Below are 11,593 nucleotides of genomic sequence, written 5' to 3'. Positions count from 1 at the left end.
TCATTGTTTTTATCATTATTATTACTGCACTTCTTATTAGAACTGTCATAAAATAATAAAATTGCGAGATACATTCTCCCTATTATAGAATTGTGCAAGACACAATGTTGTGTATGATTGTGACCTAACGTTGAATTTCCCAATAATAATTTTTTTTTTATCAGTATCATGCCGCCAAGAAAGATTGGAACTAGGGCGAACCCTGGATCTGAGGACCAGGGAAGCCATAACCAGGACGATAGGAACCAGGAACACAGTGAAGAGGAAGATGAGGATTATGTAGAACAGGATGACTCCCTGTATGAAGGGGAAGAGGAAACATATGATGTTGAGGGATTTGAGATAGAGGCTGAAGAAGGAGAAACTGAGGTTGAGCAACCAGTACCAAACCCAGGCATGGATCCCATGGGCCAGTTCATGCAACTACTAAGGCAGAACTTAGAACGTCAACCCAACCCACCCCCTCAAGGAAATAACAATGTTGTGGCAAACTCTTTCAGGGCTTTTAAGTCCCTTAAGCCCCCTGAGTTCCACGGATCAGCCGACCCAGTTGAGGCAAGGGCATGGTTAAAGGAAATGGAGAAATCCTTTGAGATTTTGAGTACCGATGAGGCATAGAAGACTGTATTTGCTACCTACCTTCTGAAAGGAGAGGCCAACTACTGGTGGGAGGCCAAGAAAAACATGGAGACAGATGATATCATAACCTGGGAGAGATTCAGTCAGTTGTTTCTGGGAAAGTATTTCCCGAGGTTTATGGAAAACCAGATGGAGCTCAAGTTCTTGGAGCTAAAGCAGAATAACTTATCTGTAGCAGAGTACGAAGCGAAATTTACTGAGTTATCAAGGTTTGTGTCAGAGTTTGTGAGCACCGAGGAAAAGAAAGCTAGAAGGTTTCAGCAGGGACTGAAACCGTGGATTCAGAATAGGGTGGCAATCCTTGAGCATACGGATTATGCCACTCTGGTGCAAAAGGCAACGATTGTAGAAGCCGAAAGTGAATAGATGCAGAAGGAAAGGGAGAAGAAGGGAATAAAGAGGAAAAGTATGAGCATGGGTGGAGGTTCCGCAGGAAGGAGCTTCCCAACTAGATTTAATCGAGGAGCAGTGTCCCTACCGGGAAGGAACACGGGGTTTAAGCGGTCAATGAGCGTGAGTGTGAGCCAGAGCGGCCAGAAGTCAAGAATGTCCTATTCCAACCAGTCTTGACCCCCATTTCCAGCCTGTAACACTTGTGGAAGGATGCACACTGGGGAGTGTAAAGGAAAGCCAGTAACCTGCTTTAAGTGTGGTCGGGAAGGTCATTATTCAACTAAGTGCCCATCATCAACCCCTGCCGTCATTCCAACCACCACTTGTCATCAGTGTGGACGCCCGGGTCATTGGAAGAGGGAATGCCCAATGAACAAACCAGCAGCTTCGGGAGCAAGCAGGGCTGCTTCTAATAAGCCACCTACTGCAAGGACTTTCAACATGACAGTCCAGGATGCTATGAAAGATTCAGATGTGATAGCAGGTACCCTTTCTCTAAATTCAGTCAGTGCAAACATTTTATTTGATTCGGGAGCAACTAAATCTTTTATATCAAAGGACCTTGCGTGTAAGTTAAGACTTAAGGCTGAACCCTTGATAGAACCCTTACAAGTAGAGATAGCCAATCATGAGATCATTCCTGTTAACCAGATTCACCCTGCCTGTGAGATAGGCATAGGGGAGCAATCTTTTAGTATTGATCTGATTCCTTTTAAATTAGGGGAGTTTGATGTAATTTTGGGAATGGAATGGATATCTAGCAATGATGCTCAGATAGACTGTAAAGGGAAGAAAGTTAAGTTAAATATCCCAGGGAAGAAAGAAGTTATATTTAGAGGAAAAAGGCAGACGCAAAAATTTTTGACTATGGCCCAGGCCAGAAGGATGCTACGAAAAGGAAACGAGGCTTACCTAGCCTATGTGGTAGACACGCAAAAGGAGGTGCCCAACTTACAAGATATTCCAGTAGTCAACGAATTTGAAGACGTATTCCCACAAGACCTTCCGGGATTACCACCCGATAGAGTGATTGAATTTGCTATTGAGTTAGCCCCAGGGACGGCGCCAGTTTCAAAAGCACCTTACCGGTTAGCCCCGTTAGAAATGAAGGAATTAGCTATCCAATTGCAGGAACTCTTGGATAAGGGTATGATAAGACCCAGTGTGTCTCCGTGGGGAGCACCAGTTTTATTTGTTAAGAAGAAAGATGGGAGCATGAGGCTGTGCATCGACTATCGAGAGTTGAACAAGCTAACCATAAAGAACAGGTACCCATTACCTAGAATAGACGATCTGTTTGACTAGCTAAAGGATGCTGTTTATTTTTCCAAGATTGACCTGAGAACTGGATATCACCAACTAAAGATTAAACCCGAAGATATTCCCAAGACAGCGTTGCGTACCAGGTATGGGCATTATGAGTTCTTGGTAATGTCCTTTGGATTAAACAATGCCCCAGCGGCTTTCATGGATTTAATGAACAGAGTATTTAAGAAGTACTTGGACAAGTGTGTGATAGTTTTTATCGATGATATTTTAATCTACTCAAGGACTGAGGCAGAACATGCAGAGCATTTGAGGATAGCTCTAGGGATACTCAGAGAGGAGCAGTTATATGCCAAATTCTTGAAGTGTGAATTCTGGCGGAATGAAGTACAATTTTTAGGACATGTGATCAATAAAGAAGGAGTATTGGTCGACCCCTCCAAGATAGAGGCGGTCTCAAATTGGGAAAGGCCAACCACACACACAGAGGTAAGGAGTTTCATAGGATTGGCCGGCTACTATCGTAGATTTGTACAGGACTTTGCGAAGATCGCAGCCCCTTTGACACGACTTACTCGTAAGACAGAGAAGTTTGAATGGACGGAGAAATGCGAGAACATTTTTCAGGAATTAAAGAAAAGGTTGGTAACGGCCCAGGTGTTGGCATTGCCGGACTGAAAAGGAGATTTTGTGATATATAGTGACGCGTCGCACAAAGGATTAGGGTGTGTGCTTATGCAGCACGGTAAAGTGATTGCGTATGCATCGAGACAACTGAAGGAATACGAGATTAGATATCCTACCCATGATCTTGAGCTAGCGGCAATAGTTTTTGCCTTAAAAATATTGGAGGCACTACTTGTATGGAGAGAAGTGCGAGATTTTCACAGACCATAAGAGCCTCAAGTACATATTTACACAGAAAGAGCTCAACATGCGCCAGAGGAGATGGTTATAGCTAATCAAGGACTATGATTGTGAGATTCTCTATCACCCGGGGAAAGCCAACGTGGTGGCTGATGCCCTTAGTAGAAAGGAAAGACTCAGAATGATAACGACTTCGGAAGAATTGATAAGGGATTTTGAGAGAATGGAAATAGAAGTAAAGGTAACCGAAACCGGAACTGAAAAGCTGTTTGAGATATCAATGCAGCCAGAGTTATTAGAAAAGATTAGGTTATGCCAAGAAAGAATGATGAATGAGGGCAGAGAGTCAATGACTGGAGAAGAGATCCATACTGAGAGAGATAATAAGGGGATAATGAGGTATTCCTATAGGATTTGGGTTCCGAATGTTCAAGAACTTAAAGACGAGATTTTTGATTAAAGTCGTAGTTCAAGGTATTCCATTCACCCGGGAAGCACCAAGATGTATAGGGATTCGAAGGAATATTACTGGTGGCCCAACATGAAGAGGGCTGTAGCAGAATGGGTGAGCAAATGTTTGACTTGCTAAAGAGTAAAGGCAGAGCACCAGAGACCCAGTGGACTTTTACGACCCCTGGAGATTCCCGAATGGAAATGGGAACAGATAGCGATGGATTTTGTTGTAGGCTTGCCAAGGACGAAGGCCAATCATGACGCCATATGGGTAATTATAGACCGACTAACAAAGTCAGCTCATTTCATTCCTATTAATGAGAGATACACAGTCGATAGACTGGTGGACATTTACCCTAAGGAAATAGTGACGCGACATGGAGTCCCAGCGTCCATTGTCTCAGACCGAGACCCCGGATTCAACTCCAGATTTTGGAGGAGCTTTCAAGAATGTGCGGGGACCAAGTTAAATATGAGTACCGCGTACCATCCCCAGACGGATGGGCAGAGTGAAAGGACCATCCAGACACTAGAGGATATGTTGAGAGTCTGTGCAATAGACTTTAAAGGAAGTTGGGATGATCACTTGCCGTTGATCGAGTTTTCTTATAATAATATCTTTCATGCTAGCATCGGAATGCCGCCTTATGAGGCCCTGTACGGAAGAAGGTGTCGATCTCCCGTATACTGGGATGAAGTAGGGGAGCGGAAGATGCTCGGACCCGAAGTGGTCCAAAGGACCAAAGACATAGTGGATCTTATCAGAGGGCGGCTTGTAGCAGCCCAAGACAGACAGAAGAAATATGCAGACCTAGCCTGAAAGGACAAGGAATATGAAGTAGGGGATTTAGTACTGTTGAAGGTATCCCCTTGGAAGGGATTAATGAGGTTCGGAAAGAAAGGAAAACTAAGCCCAAGATACATTGGACCTTTTGAGATATTAAGACGGATTGGAAAGTTAGCTTACGAGCTAGCCTTACCCCTAACTTGCAACAAGTTCATAATGTGTTCCATGTGTCAATGCTAAGGAAGTATCATCGGGATGCCAGACACATAGTGGAGTACGAACAGGTGGATATGCAACCAGATCTGACGTACGTGGAGAAGCCAGTAAGGATTATAGATAAGAAAGAGCAGGTGCTTCGGAACAAAGTGATCAAGCTAGTCAGAGTGCTATGGCAGAATCATAATGTGGAAGAATCAACTTGGGAACTAGAGAGCGCAATGCTAGAAAAGTACCCCCATTTATTTTCTATTTGATTCCGGGACGGAATCCTTTTAAGGAGGGGAGACTGTAATAACCCCCAAAATTTTAAACTTTTTGTAACCCTTATGAATAGTATTTTAGCTGAATGAGAAAACTTTTCATGCCACACTATGTAGGGGTTCTGTTATGGATATTCTGAGATTTTATTAGTACTCTTTATGGTATATAAGTGTATGTAAAGATCATCAGAATCCAATTCCGAACACTTTGATTTTTCCCGGAAATCCACTAGATACGGAAAGAATTGAGTATAAGGTAACAGGATAAAAAGGATTTAAATTAAAGGAGTATAAGAGAGGATCATAAAAGGAATTTAATATATTGAGAAAGGTTAAGGAAACCTAAGTAATAAGATCCCGGTTATGATCCCTCAAACGATAAACGAAAACGAAGTTAAGCGAACCGTATAACAGATCAGTGGTCATTAGGCAAGCAATTAGGAAGTTAATCAAAGAGATTAGAGGGGGATGATGTCATCCAACCAATGAGAAGAGGACAAAGAGGGAAGGATGACACCACATGATGACATAAGCATGACAAAGGGAGGAAGGAAATGTGGTTGAATTAGAACCACACAAAGTTTAAGGCTAAAAAGGTAATTAACCAAAACAAAAAAAAAACTACATCCACCAAGCCAAAACAAATCATTTTTCACCAAAACAAAATTCTATTTCTCATCACCAAGAACATTGCTATCGGCTTTTTGCATTTTCAAAGGGAAAATTTTCAAAATCCAAGATCCAAGCTTCCTAAATTGGTAAGATAATTCCCTAGTATTCCTTATGCATAGTTATGGCTATATTATGAGTTTAATCATCCCATTCATTCTCTATCTTCTCCAATACATCAATGAAGAAGACAATGAATAGTGATTTCAAGGTTTTTAACTTGATTTTTCTTGCTTTTCCTTTAAGATCCAAGCATTCCTAAGACTCCTCAAGGCTTCCTAAGGCTTCCTAGCTACTCACACCACTTCAAGGAAGGTATATCATCTCCAAACCCTAGCTTTACTTTGTATATTAGGATGATTTTGGTTGATATGGTATTAGAGTAGCTTAGTGATTGTTGGTTTAGAGTTGGGTTGGAATGGTGGTGAATGGATTGTTGAAATCTTATGATTTGGTTAAAGAATGTAGTATAGTTTAAATTCAAGTTTTAGAATTAAGTAAATTGATTATAATGAGTTGATTTGGGTCTGTTGTAATGTAGTTTGGATGGAGTTTTGATTGGGTTGTGAATTGGGGTTGAATTGTGGTGGATTTGGAATGGTTTAAATTTAGGAAATCGCGTAAACATAGTCGTCGTAATGTCCGATTTACTTTAGACTGCTTTTGTTCATAACATTAGGACCCGAGAACTCCCTTCTATATTTTGACCATTTCCATGTTTAGATAGTTCATGTTACGAGCTTCGTTTTGATGTGTAGTTCGTTTGATTCCGATGTACGGTTTAGGAGAAACGACCGTTTTAAGTAACGGTATTTCGCGAACAAAACATTTCCCCTCGCCTTACTTTGAAACAAAGATTAAAGACCAAAAAGGGTTAATTAATGTATGAAACAATTATGGTAAGAGTGTTAGGCAGTTGGTAAGACACTCGCGAAGTGACTTTGGTTTAATTCCAACTTACTTGTTGTTTATAGGTTACCAGACTCGTCCCGAGCCATTTGTAACCCCCAGTCGCTCAGGCAAGTTTTCTACCCGTATAACTGCTGTTGTGATGTATATGTGTATATGCATGATCTTGCGATAAATGCATATTTGTTATTAGCAAATTCTTGCAATATATTCTAGCATGTGATATGGTATATATGCATGCCTGTTTCATATTCTTGGATTATATATCTGTTGGTTAAAATGCTTACAGTTGCATAATACCTATGGTAGAGATAAGCGGTATTTGACTTTACCCTTAGTATAGGGGATCAAAAGGTGAACATATTCCTAAACCGGGAGTCGATGTTCCCGAGTATATTATATATATTTTATATATATATGGTTATAGTTTTCAAAACTATTAATCGAATAAGGTTTATTCGATAACTTTAACTTTATTTTATTATTTGAATATTATTTCGAATATTCATTCGAGGGCTTATGACTCAGTTTATATTATTTAATGATTATTAATTGGATACTCATTTGAGGATGTATGACTCCTTTATTTTATTTAATGAATATTATTTATAATATTCATTCGAGGTATTATGACTCCGCTTATTATTTAATAATATTCTTTATTTTATTAAAGAATAATGTTCGATAATCAAACTTACTTTTGATTATTCAAATAAAAATATTACTTTCGTATAAGGATATCTTTGATTATTTACTATTCATTTCAAGTATAATTTTTCCAACTTCTACCTCAATTATTCTTTATGGGAATATTATTTAAATAATAATATTTAGATATTTCTTTTATATTGAGACTGATTTACTTTATTAAATCAGCATTATTCCAAACACTCTTTAAAGTATTTTCGAGTCTTCAAAATGATTTTTAAAAGTTAGAGCGGATCCCAAAACTCATTTTTATATTTAAGATCTTCCTTTTAATAGGGGATTTAAATACTCGCTCAAAACCTGAGGGATCCGGCTCTATGGTGTATTTTATATTCGCAACAAGGTTGCAGTTTTGGTAAATGAATTGATTACTTACCTAACGTTCGGGAAGTAAGTCCATCTATCGAGTCGGCATAAGCAACATGGGCTTAGTGGGCGTCCATGATAGTGTAAGTGGCTCAGTGGGAGTCCATCAAATGCATAAGTGGCTGAGTGGCAGTCCAGCATAAGGTCCTATTGCGGCCAGGGTGATGACCAGTGGGGAATTCGTCCATCTACTAGTAGAAAAGGTTACTTATTGGTATCTTTGCCTGATCAGCAAGATATCGGGTTTATGCCACAATTCTTTTTCCCTTCCAAAAATTCATTGGATGTTACAAACTCTGTTCATACTTTACATGACAGAGGTTTTCAGGGACTGTATAAAGAAGATGTATATGTGGACATATATATCGGAACTTAATGAAGTATATCATAACTTCATTTCCTTCAATAATACTTCAAAGATTTAATCTATTCAAATCTGTCTTGTAGTCTCATCTATGTGATAAACTGTTGAAAGCTCATTATACTTTGAACAGTGGTAGTTCAAGTAACTTTATAAATGATATAAGTATAGTGAAGTATTTGGTAACTTCATCCCTTCTTTTTACTTATATCCAGTAAGTAATTATCTTACATTTGATAAAGGATTCTAGTAAGTATCCGTTTAGATACTTGTATTATTGTTATCACTATATATTATCTTGCGAGCTGTAAGGCTCACTCTTGCTTTATTTCTTCATCACACAACCACGGTTAGGAAAGATGGCCAGACTTCAGCAGACCCAGCGCAAGCGCGTGGGAAGCGTCCCGCGTCTTCCCGTTGATGTTGTAGCTGCTATAGCTGCAGAGGTAGATCTATTGGTAGATCAGGCATTCTACTTTTGAGAATCAATTATGTATAATTATAACTTGTGGCAGATAATGGCAATTAACTGTAAATTTATCAAGTAATCATTTTGGGTTGTAATAACTTTTAATTGTGGATTCAAAGACTGGTACTTATTTCAATTTCATCTCTGAGACTATAACGGGTTGTGGTGTGTGTTAGTGTGGGGTGACAGCATAAGGTTATTTATTATTAATTAAGTGAAGTGATATTGTGGAAAGAAAGACCGTGACGACCCGGATTCCTGACCCCGGATCTGGGGGTGTTACAGGTTCACTATGGGATATGGCTTGATTTCAAAAGAAAATGTCATTATTGATGAAGTTGCATTAGTTGATGGTCTCAAACATAATTTATTGAGCATCAGTCAACTATGTGATAGAGGGAATACTTTTCCTTCAATTCTAAAGCCTGTGTTGTCACACGTAAGAAGGACAACAAAGTGGTTCTAACTGGAGTTAGAAAAGGGAATGTGTATTTAGCTGACTTCAACTCTACAGATGCAGAATCAGTTACTTGTCTTTTCAGCAAAGCAAGTCCAGTTGAAAGTTGGCTATGGCACAAGAAGCTGTCCCATTTGAATTTCAAAACAATGAATGATCTAGTCAAAAAGGACTTAGTTAGAGGATTGCCTCTAGTAGAATTCACAAGGGATGGGCTATGTGATGCTTGTCAAAAAGGAAAGCAAAAGAAAGTATCATTCAGTAAGAAGCTTGAATCTGCAATTGATGAACCACTACAACTGCTACACATGGATCTTTTTGGACCAGTCAATGTATTGTCAATTTCAAGGAAAAGATATTGCCTAGTGATTGTAGATGATTTCTCAAAGTTTTCATGGGTTCATTTTCTTGGATCAAAGGATGAAGCTAGTGAAATCATTATCAATCATACCAAGCAAGTCAACAATCATCCTAATTTCAAAGTAAGGAATATTAGGAGTGACAATGGAACTGAGTTCAAGAATTCAACTATGAAGTTGTTCTGTGAAGAAAATGGGATCATGCATGAGTTCTCGGCTCCAAGGACTCCACAACAAAATGGTGTGGTGGAAAGGAAGAACAGATCACTAATTGAAGCTGCAAGAACAATGCTTAAAGAGTCAAAACTCCACCATAATTTTGGGCTGAGGCTGTTAACTGTGCATGTTACACTCAGAATATTTCTCTAATTAATCAGGCAAAAGGCATGACTCCCTATCAATTGTTCAAGAGAAGAAAACCAACTTTAAACTTTCTGCATGTCTTTGGTTGCAAATGCTACATTCTAAGGAATCAACCTGATCACAAAGGAAAGTTTGATGCAAAGGCTGATGAAGGAATATTTGTTGGTTATTCTGCTGGAAAATCATATAGGGTCTACAATCTAAGAACCAACATTGTCATAGAATCTGTGCATGTTGAGTTTGATGATAAAAAGATTGATGGACTAACAGATGAGGGACATCATGAAGGACTCAAATTTGACAACATTGAGATATATTATGATGATAGTGAAGATGAGAATGATGAAGAAGGCACCTCAAAAAGAATACAAAATCTGCCTTTGGATAATGCACAGAATGCTGCATCCGTTGAAAGTCTTAATTCAGCTTCCGTTGATAGAAGCAATGCAGCATCCGTTGAAAGACAAAGTGCATCATCCATTGAAGTTCATAATGAAGCATCCATTGATCATAGTCTGTCAACGGATAATTAATTCACTTCATCAGTTGATAGAACTCCCAACTCCCTTCAAAGGATCAGCAACTCAGGGGGAGTCTTAACCAATCAACATTTTATCTCACATCATGACAATACTGAGGCAACCTCATCTAGAGCCAATCTACCACCTCAAAGGAAATGGACCAAGGATCGCCCTTTTGAACTGATCATTGGTGATGCTACATCTAAAGTGCAAACTAGAAGGGCTACTCAAGATGAATATCTGTATAGTAGCTTTCTGTCACAGGAGGAACCTAAGAGAGTGGAAGAAGCTCTATTGGATCCAGATTGGATTTTAGCAATGCAAGAGGAGCTAAACCAATTTGAGAGGAACAAAGTATGGAAGCTGGTACCCAAACCAAAGAACAACAGTTCTATTGACACAAAATGGGTATTCAGAAACAAGATGGATGAAAATGGCATTGTCATAAGGAATAAAGCCAGATTGGTTGCTAAAGGCTATTCTCAACAAGAGGGAATAGATTTTGATGAGACATTTGCTCCAGTTGCCAGACTTGAAGCCATCAGAATCTTTCTAGCCTATGCAGCCCATGCCAATTTTAAGGTCTATCAAATGCATGTCAAGAGTGCATTTCTGAATGGGGAATTGGAGGAAGAAGTTTATGTAAGCCAACCTCCAGGATTTGAAGATCCAAATTTTCCAGACTATGTGTATTATCTATTGAAAGCACTCTATGGACTAAAGCAAGCACCTAGAGCCTGGTATGAGACTTTGTCAAAATTTCTTCTAGATAATCACTTCATAAGAGGTACTGTTGACAAAACTCTTTTCTTTAGAAATGTTAATGGCTCTACAATACTTGTTCAAATTTATGTAGATGATATTATATTTGGATCTACAGATGATAAGCTTTGTAAAAAGTTTGCTAAGTTAATGCAAAGTAAATATGAAATGAGCATGATGGGAGAGCTAACTTATTTTCTTGGCTTACAAGTTAAACAAGTTAGTGGTGGAATTTTCATTAGTCAAACTAAATATATTTATGATCTTTTAAAGAAGTTTGACTTAATGGACTGTTCATCTGCAAAAACTCCCATGGCCACTGCCACCAAGCTTGAATTAAACAAGGCTGAAAAGTCTGTGGACATTTCAAGTTACAGAGGCATGGTTGGCTCACTTTTATATTTAACTGCTAGTAGACCTGATATAATATTTTCTACATGTCTCTGTGCTAGATTTCAAGCTGACCCTAAAGAATCTCACTTAGTGGCTATTAAAAGAATTTTCAGATATCTCAAAGGGACTCCAAATCTAGGAATTTGGTACCCTAGAGAGTCTGGTTTTGATCTAATTGGCTACTCAGATGCAGATTATGCAGGTTGCAAAATAGACAGGAAAAGCATAACTGGCACCTGTCAATTTCTAGGGAATAAGCTTGTGTCATGGTTCAGCAAGAAGCAAAATTATGTTTCTACATCAACAGCTGAAGCTGAGTACATTGCTGCTGGTAGTTGCTGTGCACAGATACTGTGGATGAGGAATCAACTA

Source organism: Apium graveolens, chromosome 3 (genome assembly GCF_009905375.1).
Source record: "Apium graveolens cultivar Ventura chromosome 3, ASM990537v1, whole genome shotgun sequence".
Classification (NCBI taxonomy): Eukaryota; Viridiplantae; Streptophyta; class Magnoliopsida; order Apiales; family Apiaceae; genus Apium; species Apium graveolens.
This window is presented reverse-complemented; position numbering follows the sequence as displayed.